Here is a 20244-nt window from a genome sequence, read left to right as displayed (position 1 = left end):
GGGGATGTTTTTATTCATATGTATCATTCCATTTATGTACTACATGTGTACTGACATTTCAATGAGTTTCATTTGGAAAAGGTATAAATGGTTGATCTTATAAATACGGTTTAAACCTCTATTAACATCTTTTAGAAAATATCAAATATCCATTCTTGATTAATAATTTCTTCTCTCATATGATAAAAAAATAAAATTTTACTCTAATCAAAATAATTCTCTATATTTTCATACTGAAAAATACAGAAGAATATTAAGATAATGTGGAATATTAAATCAGCTGAAATGCATGTTCATTAATTAAGAATAACCAGAATCATTGATATGTTTTTGGAACATAATGTACGAACAAATACAAAAGCATTGAATAAATAGTGTCAGAAGATGAGGGTCATTATATAAAATGTACCTTACCTTCAGATCCAGTGTTTTTGTTCATGTAGCAAGAATTCAATTTACCTACTCTTCCTCAGTATTTTTCATCCTCTCATTTACTCGAATTTCAAAGCTGTATCCTATAACTAGCATGATTGTTAAATTTCAAACCAAGAACAGTGCATGTGTCAATCATTTTCCGCCTTTCCTTATTTGTGTTTTATTCTGTTCCCAAAGGCCATGTTGTGTTGAAGTTATGAAGAATTTCTTGCTCCTTTGATGAAAATTTTCTGAAAGCATAGATTATTCATATTCAAAATACTATTGATATGTTTAATAGTACTGGATATTATAGTTAAAATCATCTGGGTTAGGAATTTTTGCATGTATATCATAACACACTAAAATACTAAAGATTAAAAGTAGAAGAGATAGAATTTATTACATGTTTTTACTCTTCTAGGGTTTGTAAGTTTACAAAATCTGAGCAAATGATTTCTTTCTGTGAAATTCACATTCATGAGCTATTATATTCTAATCAAACAGTGTGTCAGCACCAATAAACTTGGATTAAATTCTAATTGCAATACAAAATGTTTGTAGTAAGTAAATGGGCAAATAATTTGTCTGGATATACTAAATAAGCATGTAATATAATCATAGGTTTGCTCTTAATTAAATAAGTACTCCCAGATACACCTTGAAAAAATACAGATAGTAATGTAAGTTTTTTTTTTTTATATAACAGCTAATAATGGTCTGAGTAATGGTTTAAATCAACAAACCATGAACAGTAAGTAGGAATGTCTAGTGAGTTAGAGGTTCTTTCAAGCATCTTCAAGGGTCTAAAATAAATTCCTTTATAATTCTCCTAAATCCACTTATCATGAAATATTCCACATCAGAGTAAATAACACCAACATCTTTTCATTTTCTCAAAAAAAAGTCATTGGGTTTCTTTTCTTCCTACTCAACCCACCCTCATTCTACTACCAAACACAACAATTTCCATCATAGCTCTCTGATATGACTCTTTTTCATTATCATTGACACTACTTCCAGATAGACTTCAAAAACATCCTTAAAATCATTCTCTGTATCATATCATAATTCATAAGTAACCAGAGTCCCTTACTATATACATTGTGAGTTAAACAAACTTATTTAAAACTATTCAATGATTTCTAAGACATTTTCAGTAAATAAAAATTATATGTCTAACATTGTTTCTATATTCCCATATGAGACATTGCCTGAAATTCAGCTTTATTTGGACCGTTCTTCGATCTCTTAATCAATACAAACTACTCTCATATTTACTTTTTTGGATATGTCAAGGTCTTTGTCCTCTTATCATCCTTATATTTACTGTAATTTTGCCCAAAATATAGATCAATTATTTTTCATCTAATTTAACTTAAATGTCACTTCCTCATGACAATCTCCATGACCTTATTTCTAAAATAGATTCTTCAACTACTTGCATACTATCAACTCCAAAACACTGATTTATGCATTCATTTTTTTCTTTTTTCTTGTACTATAATGCAATCTTTATAAAAGAAAGTTCATAATACTTTCTATTCATTCCTAATCTATACACTATTATGGACATGGTACATTAGTGGAGACTTATTATTTATTACATGATTCAGTTAGTTGCATAAATAAACTTTATACTATTCTTCATTTTAATGAATATGCATCCCGTGCATTGGTTAGACCATCATGTAGTAATTATGTGAGTTCTTCAATTCAATGACCTAGTTCACATTGCCTAAACATTTTAATTTGTCACAGATAGTCTCTGTCATATTCAAAACAATACTTTGTTCACTGAACAATTATCTCTGCTGGGAATATATTTGACATGAAAGAATGAGATTCCTAAGTTTATTTCACACCATCCATGTGAAAATGCCAGCTGCCATATGTTTGTGGTCCCATCTCTGAAGAGACAGAGAGATGATGATTCCTAGGCACTTACTTATCAGGGAGTCAAATTTCTTTTGTGAGCTGTTCCAGTGAAAGTTTAAAAACCAAGAGGACCCAGAGCTGTGTTCCCATAGCTGAACCTGTACCTCAGCTCTCTGTCCCCAGATCCAATGAGGAAATAGATGGACTTCCAGGAGTGCTGACACACTCAAGAGCACAGGAAAGACTTTTTCTTCTCAGAGGTAACTTCCTGGAGTGCTCAGAACCCACGAAAAGAGGTGCAGTCTGTTACAGCATACTTTTGTTTCTATCTATTCCATATAGCTGAAATTTATCCACAGTTCTTGGCACACAAGATAATTCAAGAGAGAACAACAGTCCCATTACTGTTGAAACACAGGCTAAGAGAGAATTCAAGCCACTTTCAGAGACAGCAAAACCAGCTAACTCCAGATGGTGAGGGGCAAGTATAATTCCCTAAGGAACATAAACTGATGTTACTAGACATCATCAGAAACCAGTTCTCCCACCAAAGCTAGCCCAGTATACCCCTGACACACCAGAAAAGAGATAGAAAAGTTTGTAGTTCAAATCACTGAACATGATGAGGTTAAAGGATTTTAAGAAGGACATAAATAACTCCATCAAAGAAATACAAGACAACAGATGTAAAGAGATAGAAGACCTCATAGAGGAAACCCAAAAATCCCTTAACGAATTACATTACAACATAACCAAGCTGCTGGAGGAATTGAAAAATCCATCAGGAAGTAAAAATGGAAACAGAAAACAACAACAACAACAACAACAACAACAACAACAGCAAACCACACAAAGATGAACACTCTGAATATAGAAAACCTGGGAAAGATATTAGGAGTCGTAAACGCAAGCATCAACCAACAGAATATAAAATATAGAAAAGAATCTCAGGGGCAGAAGATACCATAGAAAACAGTTACACAATTGTCCAAAAATAAAAAACAAAAAACTCCTAACCCAAAACATCCAGGAAATCATAGACAAAATGAGAAGATAAAACCTAAGGATAATAGGTATAGAAGAGAATGAAACTCCCACTTTGAAGGGTCAGTAAAGATCTTCTACAAAATTATACTAGAAATCTTCCCTAACCTAAAGAAAGAGACAACCTTGCACGTACAAAAAGCAAAAAGAATTCCAAAAAAATTGGAGCAGAAAAGAAATTTCTTCCATCACATAATAGTTAAAATATAAAGTGCACAAAACAAAGAAAAAATATTAAACGCAGTAAGGGAAAAAGTTCGAGTAACATAAAAAGGGAGACCAATCAGTATTCCACACTTCTTAAAATAGACTGTGAAAGCTAGCAATCCTGGGCATATATCACACAGATCCTAAATGAAAAAAATGTCAGCCCAGGCTACTGTAAAACCTCTCAACTACCATAGATTGAGATTCCAAGATATGCCATGTCATGAGCAAATTTACACAATATCTTTCCACAAATCCAGTCCTACAAAAGATGATAGATGGAAAATTCCAGTACAAGGCAGGAAACTACACCCAGAAAAAGAAAGAACACAATCTACTTTTAAAAAACACAAAAAAGAGATAAAGTAGGTAGCCACAGAAACATAATTCGACATTTAACAAGAAAAATAATAGACAAAAAAAATCATTTGTCCAATATCATTAAACATCAAAGGACTCAAATACCTATAAAACGACAAACACTAGAAGTCAACTGCCCTGGAATAAAAACACTTTATTCTTCCTCTGTCTGCAATGGAGGGGTCAGAGACTTGGCCATCTGATGGACCAAGATCTAGAATTGACCTTGTGACTGAGGAGTGTCTCAAACATTCAGCCTCTGCTGTAGTGTACCTGAAACTGAATCCTTGTGAACAAGAATCCATAGAAGATTCTCACTTTGTTTGTGGCTGACCGGAACTTGTTCCTCAAACCTTATTGCATAGCCAATACAACTCTGACCACCAAAAAATCTCCAAGAACAATGGATTGAGGTCCCTTGGCCAATGAATAAAAATTCCAGCCTGGATCCAAGGCCACTTATCTAAGATTCTCACCAGAAAGGCCAATATCCCTCACACCCATACCTGTGCGGCTTATAGTAAGTTTAAATAGGGTTTAGATCCAGTGACTTTGACACAAGATTTCAGAAGAAATCTCAGATTGCTGTCAAGTCTGTAGTGGAGGCCTTGGAGATAAGAATTTTCTTGAGTTCTCTGAAAATATGGAACCCTGGAGTGCTGGGACCATAGTCTTCTATAGAAGGTAATCAGGAATAGTCCCCTACTTTCAAACTGGTTTAAGACCTTTCTCCTTTCAAAAACATTGGTATTTTTTTTCTGCTCAGGATGATTAGGCCTTAGAGTTACTCATTTGACCAAATGGTCTCTCAGAACCATCCCTTTTGCTTGGGGCCCATGGAATATTTTACCTCAGACCATGGAGCATTGATCCCTCTGTTGAAGGTTCACTGAAATCCAAAAGGAGGGAGCAAATCCTGGAATCTCATGCTACTTCCTTGTGTAAGGTCACATGGTATGGTGTGAAGTCATCAGTTTGCTCATTTCTTTTTGGTTGAATATAGTTTTTAGGAGGCAATCAGGCTTAGGACACCCCCAACTTTTCTTGAATCATGGAATCTATATTCAGACTCTTGCAGATTCAGCTAAAGATGTGTATATGCTAGACTGTGAAGTACCATTAGAAGATGAAGCAATGTAGGACGTCTTGAGCTATTGTAAGCAATTTAATTTTTTCTCAAATACTAGGGGAATTTGAATACTCAAAACAATTTCCTGTCACAGGGACATCAGCAACTCTTCTTTACTCGGGGGTACTCATCTATTCTTTCTTTGATTAAGGAGGTGTCATATGTTATCCCTGAAAGAAAGGTTACTTCATATCATTCTAGTTTGTCCAAAGGAAGTTTAGATATTAATTTAGGGTGAGGAAACCCACACTATTTCTTGATATTATGGACTGTGCCACAGATATGTTTCCTAATTTTTCCCTGGTTTCTCTGTCAGTTCAAGGTAAACTGGAGGTTCAATTGGGATGCAATGAAGAGCCCCTGACAAGCATATTCTTCAAAGTAAGATGAATATATTCCACTTTCTTTGAATAAGAAAATCTAGACATACCCTTAAAGTTGAACGTAGCTTAATACAAATTCTTCTGATAAAGAACATACAGAGAAGCAAATGAAATGAATTCTCATACAGATGTTTATTTTTTCTTAAGGAAACTTTAAATTAATATCCCCTGACAATGGTTTCTTCCGAGAATCCACCTCTATCCAGAGAATCTCAGTTCTATTCTTCTAAGAGGTCTTAATGTTTCCTTCTGACCTGGGTGGCCAGGCATACATAAATGTTTTAAGGAATGGCAGACCACATGGACATGATGTCCTCAGACATGTCAGTGCAAATCTGAGCCCTAAACTACGTTCTGCCTTTAAGGTTTGTAACATAAAATGGAGCAGTTTCATCTTTGTTGTCCATGATTATCCTGCTGCTTAACAGCTTGAGGAAAAGATAAATCCAGAGATTACCACCCAATATGTAAGAGCAAATTCCCTAATTTCTGGCAAGCACGCCTCATAGTCCCCAGACACATGGTTATTCTGGACTGTGAAAACAGTTGCACTTGACTCTCTTCTTCCAGTACCCAAGGTAAACCTTTGCCTGAAGGATTCTGTGACCTTTTCGCTCTTTCCAGTCCTCCTAAATGTTCTCTCTGAATATTGGGCCCTTGAATTTCCAACAAAGTAGTTGTATACCTAACTGATCAGACATATTTTCAAAAGTGACTCCTTCTATAATCCAGGGACTCGACTCTACTCCGGTTTGAAGTCCCAGAGTCGAAGTTTGGAATCAGAGTATATAACCCTTGCAAACTGCAATCAGGCAAATCAATAGAAATGTAATAATTTCAACATTTCTGCTTAGATCTTAACAGCTGAACGAACCAGAAGGATTAACCTAGCCAGAAACAATTATCCAAAGCCTTTGGCAGAAGAAATATTTTCCTGTCTTTTCTCTTGCATTAACAGAAATTATGAATATATAAAACTCTGAATGAGAATTTGAAACTTATGATTACTGCTGGAAACTTTATCCACTGTATAAGGTACCAGGGAGCTTTTCTGTTGACAGAAGTGTGTATGGCACCTATATACACTATGCCTGAAGAAATTTCTCTTCATTTTCAATAGTGCTTTAGAGTTTTCCTCTCTTACATGGGGTTCACTTTACCCAGTGTTAACTTACTCCTTCTTCTTATATTGTAGAGCATGTCAGTACTCGCCAAAGTACAGCATTGCCCTAGATCCTTTATGGTAAAGAGGCTTAAAACCTGCTTGAAGACTTACATGGCCCTTTTATATTCCTATTCCCATCAAGTGGTGTTATCTTTTCTCCTTAAAGAGCTGCCAGACCAAGGGAGTGTTATACCACGCATCCTACATGAATGATCATCTAACATTCCCTGTCTTTCCAGTAGGATTGTGGGTCAATTTTCTACTTCAATCCACCCAGTAGATTTTAGACCCTCAGCTTCTGCAAATGGGGGCTTGGGAAATCAAATTCTATTGAAAGGGCTCTAAAAATTATTCCCAGTGCACATCAATTGTCTCAGACCTCCTCCCTGTGTACTATGGGAATTTTGGAGTACCTGTGGAACTAAAGAATCACTAGAGCTGCCCTTCGTCCTATGCCACAGAACACAGCTATTAAGAAAGTTTGCTTAAAACTAACCTCTTTATTCAAGGTATTCATACAACACATATGCAAACAATGGTATCTTATATTTCTCTGCTTCTAAATCCTAGTTCAGAAGACACAAAGCTAAATTGACTCTTATACTATGTGCCTTAAAGTAGGTCATCAAAATATACACCATTCCTATATTTTATTCACATATGTGTGTAGCTGAACACATCCATGAAGAAACATCACCGCTTCCTGAACCACTTATACTGTTGTTGTGACCATTGCCTGGACTAAAAGATATATAGGGTATACATATAGAGAACATACTTAGAAGTTACTGAGATAGAGGCAGAACATTTCTCCAAGACCCAGTGTAGCCGATAACCTTCCCCTGCTGACCATGGGTGAAGTGGATACTTCTTTTCTTCAAAATATGACTAGGGACCTCCACATTCTGAACCAATACATTCAGGACTTCACTTTTGCTGAAGATCTTCTCAGAACTTCCCATTCTGTGAATCTCTTCTCAGAACTCTACTGTTCTGATATACGTCCTAGACTCATTCCTCTTTGACGAGGCCCTGAGAACCACCCTGAATGATGACGTGACTCCTTCCCCATCAGTGTGGCCTTGGATCTTTCTCACCTCTTGATGGAGTACACTTCCTTTGACCAAAGGAAATTCACACATTCCTTTATTCACAAGGTGACATGAGACATGCTTTTCCAAAAAATAGTATGCCATACCTTGTATTCTAAAGCAGTCCCTCACGAATTTGAATTACCTCACATGGATATACTCTAAATAATAGAAATTCAAGGCTTTTACCTTTTACCATGGTGGATAGAGAAATATGTTCTTCCACTCGGGTTTGAGGTCCCAGTTCCTATATATAGAATCATTGATTGATGGAATCAATCCAATCACTAGAAATCAAGAGCACCCTTTGTTGCTGCCAATATATGGACATATTAAGACAAACTGAATGAGCAAAAGATCCAGAGACAGTCATGCAGGCTGTTTAAAAAAGGCCTGGGATGTTACCTGCACTTCCCCATATTAAATACAAGATGTAAAATTCCTACCAACTAAAGAAGTATAGAAATTGAACGGCATTGTTGGGGAAAATCCTTTACCAAATCAGGTAATAATGACATTCATGTTTCACAGGATGTTTCATACTACCAACCCCAACTCTAAGGGTTTTCTAACACATACCTTTGCACAATCAGATCTCAAAGTTTTCTCTTTCTTAAAGGCGTCAAGGTCTTCCTTTTTCCATCAATTACCTAAGTCATTGAACAGAATGTCAGACCTCCCTCCTACAACTGAGCCTACTCTACACATTCCCTGTTTGCCTTATGTCCTCTCAAGTACTCATATAAAGGAAAGACCCCCAAACTTTGATTATTTGAAAGTGGGCTCAATTCACTTCACTTCTGACGAAAGAGGCCCCATGGTCTCATGGCATACCTCTGTAGAAGCCAGAATCAGATTCAATAACATGCAGTTCAATGTAATACAAAATGGGATCTTCATCCACAAAAACTATAGACATCCAGTTCCTGGCCAAGGGAGTATTGGTATGGATTTATGCTCACAGAGAAATCTCAGGTTTGGCTCCTATGGGCAAGTCTCATTGATTCCATCTATATTTGTGAGGAGTTTCAGTTGTAGCCTCTAGCTCTGGATGCCCCAAGAGCATCACTTAATTACAAGGACATCTTATACCTGATTTAACTTCATTTTTCTTAATTGCCAAACTTGACCAAGATTGCCAGGCAATCATAATTCCAATTTCCCAGTGGGACATCATAAGATCTTGGTGTAGATCAGAGGGCAGAGTACAGATAGCTAAAATTAAAATATATGGAACCTTACTACAGAAGGTTGTCAGAAATGCAATTTTTCCATCTCTCATTTATGGATGTGTACACATGTACACTTATAAATATATACATCATATATACATATATACATCACATATATGTATATATGTATATATACATTATATATATATATACATCATAGGTATACATATATACATCATATATACATACATATATGATATATATACATGTATAAATCTTATATATACATATACATATACATATACATATACATATACGTACACGTACACGTACAGATACACATACACACACACACATATGTGTGTGTGTGTGAGTGTGTTTGTGTGTGTATGCGTGTGTGTGTGTGTGTATCAATGGAGCATCACAGTTCAGACAATCACCCTGATAGAAGAGCATGCTGACTAATGGAAGCTGGAAAGAATAATTGGAAGAAAATTATGCAATACCATATGTTTTCCCACCACCAAAGGTGAGCTAGAATTTTTCATTCTTCACAGTTAGGTGACTGGAAATTGGTAATTGGTTAAAAATGGCCAGACACTTTCTTGATTAGCAAAACAGTTCAGTATGACCCCATAAGTTGCAGTTATGAACACAGGTTACACAAACTGCACCTATTTCCAAGCCATCTCAACACCATCCCCTTTAGATGAAGGGAAATCAGCACTTCACTTTGATTGGTAGCCTTCAGGTTTTTATTCTTTGACAAATAATACCTTACACCATCCCCTTCTGTCTAAGATCAGTTATAAGAATGACTATAGTTTACTATTGAGATCTCAGAATTTTTTTTTTTTGCCCAAGAGGACCAAGATTAAAGAGTCCTTAGAGCATACTCAACCTTCTAATAGGGATGTATAGATCAAAGGTAACCCTCTAATAGGGAGCTTTAGATCATGTCCATCTAATTATGGCCACTAAGAAAATACAGATGTGACCAAAGGCACTTTACTTAATTATGATCTATGTTAGTAAATCGTGAAACTTTCATTATTTGTCCTATATACCATCCTTCATGCTTATAACCATCGTCGATGATTAGCTTCAAGAGGATTTAGAGACTGAAAATCATGACTGCTGAATAATACTAATGCTTGGATCCCTGACAGGCCTCCCATGGTGTAACTGAAGATACGACATGTGAAGTAGCCCTAGCTTGCCTGCTCAAGGTAGGCTTGAACACTCCATTATCCTTAAATAGGTTTGTCACTTTAAGCAGATTCTACGTTTCTTTAATATTCTACTCTTAAACGTCATTACTTTAGATCATCGATTTATGTCCAGTATATATCAAATGTACATTCTGTATATAAGAGTGTCCGATATCTGTCTTATAAGACTTACAATTCCTGAAGTCATCTCTGGCACCCAGGTCTCAAACTTCACTTCCACTCAAAAAGGTCCTCAGCAGCTCACCTATTTGACAAAGAATGATTCTGAACCATGCTACTTTTGATGAAAGATGTCACAAAATTAACACTTAACTGTGTCTCACATTCAAAACTTCCTCTAGGAGGGACATCAGAATGATACCTTTTGCTCCAGTTGTTCTCAAATTCACATCTTCTGTCCATGGGGTCTGTAATGTCACCGTTTCATAGAAGAACTTCAGTGTCTTTCCTTTTCCCTATGGGAGCATCAACACTCCACATCTACTCACAAGTATTTCACCTTTTTTCTCTGTATAGTGGACAAGAGCACTTTCACCAAAGGCCCACATTGGCCTGAAATATCTTCTTTTGCCCAAGGCGTACTCATGCCTGCACTCTCTTGTGGCCATCATTAGCACTTCTTCTCTTGATTTTGTGAGCCTGCTATATCCCAACTCTTTAGGATTACATACAAACTTATTTCTGCTACATGTATTCTGAGACATTCCTCCATGGAAGAAAGGGGTGTTGATCTTTTCTTGTCTGACAAAAGTCTTCAAAGCCCAAAGACAACTGCTGGAATGAAATGCAACCTATAGGACTGATGGAAGAATTGCTACCTGGACTTTCAAATGGCATGAAAATATATGGACATTCTAAATACTGAAAAAGAATAGGAAGCTGATCAAGCAATACTGGATCTTCCTCTGCTCCACGAGGTACTAACATTTTCTCCAGAATAAAATGTTTTTTCTTATAATTTTAGAAGTAGCCAGAGATTTTAAACTTCTAACAAACCGGTATACAATATCTCCTTTGCACATTTTCTCAGAAATCCCGGTGATGTCCACGGTGCAATAACAACTTTTTCCCATGAAGTCTGGTATATTACCTTTTTGATGACTGACACAACAGTCCTACTTCTGTGCAAGTTCCCTACCTCCACCATCTTACTGAGTAAGATTTAGACTTATACAATTAAGAGGACTCCAGAAGGCCAAGGAATTACGACACATTCCCCATATGCCAAATCCATTTCCTCTCTAAAATTTCTAAGTTTATTGTCCTGAGAAACACTGTTCTGACGAAGAGATCTCAGAGAAATCTGGACTGAGTTCTCAAACAAGAGTCTAAAAGCAAGCACAAATCAGACTACTATCTTCATTGTGTTCCCTTACACAGAGGTGTCCTTTCACATGCAGAGGAATGTGTAGATGGACTTATATTTGAATAAGATACTGAACCTAAGACTACTGCATTAGAGCCTCGTACAAGACTTCTAAGACTGTTGACTGCCTACCATGGATATTCAGGTGTGTATTCTTTACTGTGATTTTCAGTTTGGAGTTGCTGAAGTAGTGTGTGGCTGGGATGTTCTATAATTTCCAAGGTATCAATCAACCTTCAACTTCTGCTCAATAGTACTCCAGACATAAGAGGAAGAGAAACTATGCACATTCCATAAATTCCAGGGGAGATCCTATTTCACCCTTATACTTTAAAACATCAAAAATCTATCACCTTTTCCTGAAGGGACAGCCAAAATTACTCTTCTGCACACAGGGAAATTAGATATTCCTCCACCTATTCAAAGGAATCTGAGGATCCTCTTTTCATTTATATGATTTTTTAATTTAAGTTTCAAATATACCATTTCCTGGTTTCCTGTTCATACGTCATCTATCTGCTCTCACTCCTTCTTCAATAATGGTGTTCCCATTCACATCATCCACCCGTCTAATCTTTCTCACCTTCCTTATATTAAGAGTCCACATTTAGAAGGATTAAGAGCTTTTCCTCCCCTTGTTGCCCAAAAAGGACATCTTGTGCTACATATACATCTACAGCCATGAGTCAATCCATGTATATACTTTGGGTGATGCTTTACTCCCTGGGGCCTTTCGTTGTTGGGCATTGTTGTCCTATGAGGTTGCAAGCCCCTTCAGGTCTTTCAACCGCTTCTCTAATTCCTGCAACTGGTGTTCCATTTTCAGATTAATGTTTTGCTGCTAGCATTCAACTATGAATTTGACCTGCTCTGGCTGTGTCTCTCAGGGACATCTATATCCAGTTCCAGTCAGCATGCACTTCTTAGCGTCAATAATCTTATATACTTTTGGTGACTGTATATATGTATATGACCCACAGGTGGGGCATGAATTCCTTCAGTCTCTACTTCTACCTTTGCCTCCACATAAACTCCCGTGAATGTTTTTTGTTCTGCCGTTTAAGAAGGAGTGAAGCTTGCATAATTTGATCATTCTTCTTGAACATCATGTGGTCTGTGGATTATATCTTGCCGAATTCGAACTTTTGGGCTAAAATGCACTTATCAGAGAGTGCATACTATGTGTCCTTTTCTGTGATTGGGTTACCTCACTAAGGGTGACGCTTTCTAGGTCAATCCATTTTCTTATGAGTTTCATGAATTCATTGATTTTAATGTGGAGTAGTAGAACATTGTACAGATATATCACATTTTATGTATCCATTCATCAGTTGAAGAGCATCTTGATTCTTTCCAGTTCCTGGCTATTATAAATAATAATGCTGTGAGCATAGTGGAGCATGTGTCTTTGTTGTATGTTGCACCATCTTTTGTGTGTATGCAGAGTACAGGTACAGCTGGGTCCTCAGTTAGGGCATTATCCAATTTTCTCAGGAAACTTCAGAATGATTTCCAGAGTTATCATACAGGTTTGCAATCCCTCCAATAATGGAGCAGTGTTCCTCTTTCTCCATAACCTCACCAACATCTGTTGTCACCTGAGTTTTTGATCTTAGCCATTCTGACTGCCGTGAGGTGGAACCTCGGGACTATTTTTATTTTTATTTCCTTGATGACTAAGGATGTTGAACATTTCTTGACACACTTCTCAGCTATTTGTTATTCCTTAGTTGAGAATTCTCTGTTTAGCTCTGCACCCCATTTTTCATAGGATTATTTGGCTCTCTGGTGTCTAACTTCTTGAGTTATTTGTATATTTTGGATATTACCTCTGTATCAGGTGTAGGATTGATAAAGATCTTTTCCCAATCATTTGTTTGCTGTTTTCTCCTAATAACAGTGTCCTTTGACTTACAGAATCTTTGCAGTTTTACGAAGTCTCATTTCTGATTCTTGATCTTACAGTACAAACCAGTGGTGTTTAGTTCAGGAAATTTTTCCCAGTGCCCATGTGATCAAGATTCTTCTCTACTTATAGTTTCAGTTTATTGGGTTTGATGTAGAGGTTTTTGATCCACTCAGACATAAGGTTTGATTAGACCAATAAAAATGAATCGATTTGAATACTTCTACATGCTGCCCTCCACTTGTTGAAAATCCTAATTTTTTTTTCATTGGATGGTTTTGGCCTCTTTGTCAAATATCAAGTGACCATTGATGTGTGTGTTTGTTTTGGGGTCTTCAATTCTATTCCACTTATCAACATTCCTAGATCTGTACAAATACAACTTTTTTTTTGTCATTGATTTTTTTTAATCACTATTGCCCTGTAATACTGCTTGAGGTAAGGAATGGTGATTCTCCCAGAGGTTCTTTTATTGTTGAGTACAGCATATGTATGTTGTGCCATCACTTTTATTAAATTCTAAAATGTCTTTAATCTTTCTTTATTTCTTGCTTGACAAGTTATCTTTGAGTGGAGCACTGTTCAACTTACAGGTATGTGTGGGCTCGCTGATGTTTTGTGGATATTGAAGATCAGCCTTTGTTTGTCACGGTTTGATTGGATAAATGGACATATTTCAGTTTTCTTAGATCTGTTGAGGCCTGTTTTGTGACTTGTTATATGATTAGTTTTGGAAAAAATACTATGAGATGCTGGGAAGAAGGCATATTATTTTATTTTAGGATGAAATATTCTATAAATATATGTAATGTCCATTTTGTTCACAACTTCTGTTAGTTTGTCTAGATCTTTGTTTAATTTCTATTTCCATGATCTGTCCATTGAAGAGAACGTGGTGTTGAAATCTCCCACTCTTATTATGTGAGGAACATTGGGTGCTTTGAGCTTTAGTAAGGTATCCTTTAGGAATGCAGTTGCCCATGTATTTGGAGCAAAAATATTTAGGAGTGAGAGTTCCTATTGCTGTGATAATCTTTTGATAAATATGAAATTTCCTTCCTCACCTGTTTGGAAAACTTTTGGTTGATAATCGATTATATTCCATAGTAGAATGGCAAATCCAGCTTCCGTCTATCAGACCATTTGCTTCAAAATTTGTTTTCTAGCCTAATACTCTCAGGTAGTGTCTGTCTTTGTCTCTAAGTTGTGTTTTTTACATGCAACAAAATGCTGGGTACTCTTTATGTATCCATTCATTTAGTCTATGTCTTTCTATTGGGGAATTCACTCCATTGTTGTTAAAATATATTAAGGAATAGTGATTGTTGCTTCTGTCATTTTTGTTGTTAGAGGTAGAATCATGTTTGTGTGTCTCTTTTCTTTTGGTTTCATAGCAAGATTAGTTTGTTGCTTTTTATAGTGTGTAGTCTCCCTCCTTGTGTTAGAGTTTTCTACCTATTATCTTTCGTAGGGCTGGATTTGTAGAAAGATACTGTATAAATTTCGTTCTGTCATGGAATATCTTCGTTATTCCATATGTGTTAATTGAGAATTTTCCTGGCAATAGTAGACTGGAATGGCTTTTGTGTTCTTTTATGATCTAGAGTATATCATTGCAGGATCTTCTGACTTTCATAGTATCTGGTGAGAAACATTGTGTAATTCTCATAGGTCTGACTTTATATGTTACTTGACCTTTTTACCTTATTGCCTTTAAACTTCTTTCTTTATTTTGTGCATTTAGTGTTTTGACTATCATGCGATGTGAGGAATTTCTTTTCTGGTAAGATCTACTTAGAGCTCTTTTGGCCTCTGGCATGTTTTTCGGCATCTCTGTCTTTAGGTTGGGGAAGATTTCTTCAAATTTTTTTGAAGATATATACTGGCCCTATAAGTTGGGATTCTTCACTCTCTTTTATACTTCTTATTCTAACACTCGATCTTCTCATTGTGTCCTTGAGTCCAAACAACAGGTAACTTGCAGCAGAAAAGATGGTCTTATCTCTGCCTTCAAGTGTGTAGGCACTCTTACCAACTGGTTTTCAGCTCTCAGTACAGCCAGAAAACAAAAAAGTCCTTCAGCTGAATTCTCCTAGTTCCCTGTGTAAATATTGTGTACCTCCTTCAAATGATAAACTCTGAAAGCCTTATTTTATCCAAAATAGTTTTGGTGCATATATATATATGTGTGTGTGTGTGTGTGTGTGTGTGTGTGTGTGTGTGTGTGTGTGCATGTGTCACATGTCCAGCAGACTCTGAATGGTCATTCCTTCAGTCTCCAAAGAACAATATCTCCCTACCCCTCTTATGGATATTTTATTTACTCTTTCAAGGAAGGAGTGAATCATCAGCATTTTGGTCCTCCTTCTTGAGTTTCATGTGGTCTGTGCCTTGTATCATAGTTAACTTGAGCATTTGCACTGATATCCAATTAAAAATGAGTGCATACTTTGTTTTTCTGTAATTGAGTAACCACCCTCTGGATGATATTTTCTAGGTTCATCCATTTGCCTATGAATTTCATGAACTCATTATTTTTGATAAATGAGTACTAGTCCATTGTGTAAATATAGGCCATTTTCTGTATCCATTCTTCTCGTGTAGCACATCTGGGTTAATTCCAGTTTCTGGATATTATGAATAAGGCTGCTATGAACATAGTTTAACATTTGTCTTTGTTGTATGTTGGAGCATCTTTTGGGTATATGCCCAGGGGAGGTATAGTTGGGTCTTCAGCAAGTGCAATGACCAATTTTTGAGGAAACTCAGGTCTGATTTTCAGGGAGGTTGTACCAATTTGCAATCCCAACAACAATGGAGGAGTGTTCCTCTTTCTCCACATCCTTTCCAGCATCTGCTGTCACCTGAGTCTTTGATCTTAGCCATTCTGACTGATGTGAGATAGAATCACATGGTTGTTTTGATTTGCATTTCCTTTATGACTAAGTAGGTTATACATAAACAAAATCGTTCTAAGATATGATGTTACCCTAACTGTTGTTCTGTATAGAGCTGTGTGCCAATTGAACATTTCTATCTCCTTCTTCAAAGTTCAAGTCAAATCACATCAAGGAAATCCACACACAATCACATATGCAGAAGCCAATAGAAGGGGCAGTGTCAGAAAGTGCCTAGAACACATTTGCACAGGAGAAAATTTTCAGAACAGTACACCAAAGGCTCTAAGATCACCAGTCAATTTACAAAATCCCATCATTCTGAAAACTTTCTTTAAAGCCAAGTACACTACCAATAGGAAAACAACAACCTACGCATTTGGAAAAGAGTTTTACGAACCCTACATTTGAGAGAGTGCCAAAATTAAAAATATAAGAACTCAGAAAGGTAAACTCCCACACAACAAAGAACCCAACTTTTAAACTGGATTAGAGCGCTAACCAAGAATTCTCAACTGAGGTATCTCAATAGGTGAAAAACATATCGAGAAATGTTTAACATCCTTAGTTCACATAAAGGCAAATCAAAATGAACATAAGAGTCTTCCTTAAAACATTCAGATTGGCTAAGACAAAAAACTAATGCAGTAGCAGAGTGGGCTAGGATGTAGAGAAAGTGGAACACTCCTCCACTGCTTGCGGGATTAGTAGCTGATAGCCACTTTGGATATCATCAGTGTGGAGGTCCAGAGAAAATTGCAAATAGCTTTACTTGAAAACCCAGCTTTACCACTCACTTCAACACATATACTCAAACTTGATCCACACATAATGTGGACATGTGGTTGAAGATATTCACAGCAGTCTTACTTATAACAGTCGAATGCTGGAAAGAACCATGATATACCTCATCTCCACTCAGGAATAAATACAGAAAGTGTGCTATATGTAAACAATGGAACATTACTTAGGTATTAAATATGAGGACACCAAGAACTCTGTAGACAAATGATGGAACATGAAAATAGTGAAGTAACAGAAATCGAAAAGGACATAACATGGGATGGACTTAGTGACTAGTAGATGTTAGCCCTGCTAACAGAATACCCACTATACAAATCTTTTATAACATGAAGGGTAACATGTGAGAAGGCCAAATGGCGGATACTTGGAACCCACTTAGAAGGGAGAACAAAATAGTCATGGAATGCAGTGGAGTGGAAGAATCTAGCTAGATGTGGAAAATGATGGATAAAGTGGTGGGAGTTGCACCAATTAAAAGAGACAGGAGAGAAATTCAGAGGAAACGTGGAGTAAATAACAATAAGCGTCAGTGGTGGGTGGTGAACTTGGGTATCCCCAGGAAAATCCCAGATGCCAGAGATGCAAGTGTATCCCAGAAACTTACTGTGATGGTGGTAGTTTAAATACCAAGCAGGAAAATAGATAGAACAACTAGAGACTTCCTCCTGTAGCTAGACATGCCCCCCAGTGAAGGGGTGGTGCTGCCCACACAGCTCACATTTTTTTTTACCTATAAATCTCCAATCTAAAAAATGTAAATACAAAAATGGAGCAGAGACTGAAGGAAAGGCAATCCAGAGACCACCCGACCAGAAGAACAATTTCATCCAGAGACTACAAATCCTCAGACTATTCCTGAGGTCAAGATGTGCTCGCAGATAAGAGCCTTATACGTTTGTCCTCCGTGGGGCTCTGCCATCACCTGACCGTGACAGATGCAGAAACACCTAAGCATTTGACAGCACCTGACAGCCACAAAGGAAGAGATAGGGGAATGACTTAAGGATCTGGAGGGATTTGGAACCCAATATGAAGAACAACAGTATCAATTAAGCTTACCCTTCAGAGGTTCAGGAAATTTTCCACCTTCTAGTATATGCTTTGGCCAGTCCAAGACTTCTGCTACATAGATACCAGAGCATATGGGGAAGACAACTGCCTCAACTGCCATATCTGGGAAGGGAAGCAATTGGTCCTGTGGAGATGTCATATCAAAGAGAAGGGGGATGTTAGAGGGCAAAAGTCGAAGTGGGGAGCACCATATTAGAAAAATGAGGATCGGAATAGCTTAGGGAATTTAAGAAAGAAAAACCAGTTTGGGAAATGACATTTGAAATGTAAACAAATAAATATATTATTTTATACATATAATGTGTACAATATAACACATTTATGTTTACAACAGAGATATTCACATCTGTCTCCTTAAGGACTATATATTTCATTTTCTGTACTATAGGTTTGTTGAGAGTTGAAATCCATAATTTTCGTGAGTTTCTTACTATTGAAAATCACATAGATACACCCAATCAATGTTTTATCTCCTGTCCTTATAGCTATAAATCTTTAGTTACCACTGCAAAAAAAAATATTTTTTATTTCTGTTGCATTGGGATTCCTTTCCATGCCTCAAATGTTTCCCAACTTAACTGTACATCTCTATATTCCCTCCATTGTCATCCTCTTCCCTCTTTCTTCACGTTTGACATTCCTGTTCTTGACAGTGTTCCTCTGCAATCCATAAGTTCATTTGTACGTCCCAAAGTGAGGACAGTCTGGACCGCATCCCTTGAATTTACACTAAACTAATCAAACCGAAATAGTGTGGAGAATTAACATTCAGATTAAAGTGAAAATGTCTCCCATTTTTCTTTTTTGATCTGGATTATCTCATCTATGATGACTTTCACAAGATCCATTCATTGTCCTGAAAATTACATGCTTTCCTTTTTCAATCTGTAAAAGACCCACATTTTCTTTATGCATTCATTTGTAAAGGAACAACTTGAATATTTCTAATTATTCAAGAGTCTCTATACTAGGATGAATCAAAATTTGGATATATTTTCCTCGAGTTATATCTTTAGGCGCATCCATTTCCGGATTCCTGAAGAAACATCATACTGATTTCAAAAGGTGCTGTAGAAGTTTGCATTCCAACCAGGAGAATAGTAATGTTCCCCTCTCTCCATAACACAGCAAACATAAGTTGACTCATGTGTTATAAAACTAAAATTTCTGAAAGGGAGGAAAAAATTCTCAGAATAATTTTGTTTTGCATTTCTGTATTGTATAAGGATGATAAATATTTCACTTTCGATTCTTAGTCACTTGAGTTTCTTCACTTTTGAATATTTTGTTTAGATATGTAGCCTAATTTAATTTAGTTTCTTGATATATAGTGTTTTAGTTTTTCTAATATTATTTATAGAAGCACGTTTTTGAACATGTACATGGAAATAATGCTTACTATTTTTGAAAATAGCCACTTTAAAATCATTAAGATCAAATTACATAATGCACTCATTAAACTCACAGAATTGGTAGATCTGTTTTAACCAACTGAAATCATAAGGTCGCTTCATGAAATATCCCTATATAATAAAACATTTTCTACATACATTATACTGAGGAATATAGTTTATATATTTTACTCTTTGAGAATTTCCACCAATGAATGTTGATGATAATTTTCCATTTACTTTTTCCACATCACTCTATTTCTTTGAATCCTTCCTGTGTATATCTTCTACATTAAAGTACTGTTTAATAACTCTATGATAAACCCTTACAAATAATTTTCAATCCTCCAACTGAAGATACTAACTGTCCTTAGTATGTCAGATAGGTATAGCAGTTTTCAGGCCTTTTCCCTGCATTCTTCCCTGTTGACCGGTTTGAAGCTGTGCAGGAAACAACAGCTGCTATGTGACATGAGGGCAATACTTCTTGTATCCAGAAGACACACTTTATGTCTGATCCCTCCCACAATTTTCTACACCTAAAGTCTCTTTTCACCTTGTTTCAGAATGGCTTTTTGGCCTTGTGGAAGGTGTATAACATGTATATCCAACTCATCATGGCTGAAATCAGTAAAATGTAGACAACTATATAATGAATGAAAGGAAGGGGTCACTCTTGGAAAGTATTAACAAGATCGTCATAACCTCTGGCCATGTTAGGTAATGAAAGGGTT

The 20244-nt window shown here is 36.5% G+C and overlaps 2 long non-coding RNA genes across 5 annotated transcripts in view; one reads left to right on the top strand and one right to left on the bottom strand.

Moving 5' to 3' along the window:
- Window positions 1-516: 516 nt before the first annotated feature.
- The window catches only part of LOC134484412 (uncharacterized), a 142369-nt gene continuing 122641 nt past the window's right edge, over window positions 517-20244 (bottom strand). The window contains exon 3 of the long non-coding RNA XR_010061859.1: window positions 517-665. This is a non-coding gene — a long non-coding RNA (uncharacterized LOC134484412). The remainder of the gene's footprint in view (window positions 666-20244) is intronic.
- LOC134484413 (uncharacterized) overlaps window positions 5346-20244 on the top strand; it is a 39196-nt gene continuing 24297 nt past the window's right edge. For 2 of the 4 annotated variants that reach the window (XR_010061861.1, XR_010061860.1), the window contains exon 1: window positions 10119-11586. This is a non-coding gene — a long non-coding RNA (uncharacterized LOC134484413). Of the gene's footprint in view, window positions 5414-10012; window positions 10073-10118; window positions 11587-19988; window positions 20231-20244 lie in introns of those variants that run through there. The other 2 variants (XR_010061863.1, XR_010061864.1) reach the window with 2 other exon arrangements.

This window comes from Rattus norvegicus, chromosome Y (genome assembly GCF_036323735.1).
Source record: "Rattus norvegicus strain BN/NHsdMcwi chromosome Y, GRCr8, whole genome shotgun sequence".
Classification (NCBI taxonomy): Eukaryota; Metazoa; Chordata; class Mammalia; order Rodentia; family Muridae; genus Rattus; species Rattus norvegicus.
Note: the sequence above shows the minus strand (reverse complement) of the source record. Positions and strands in the feature narration are given on the sequence as shown.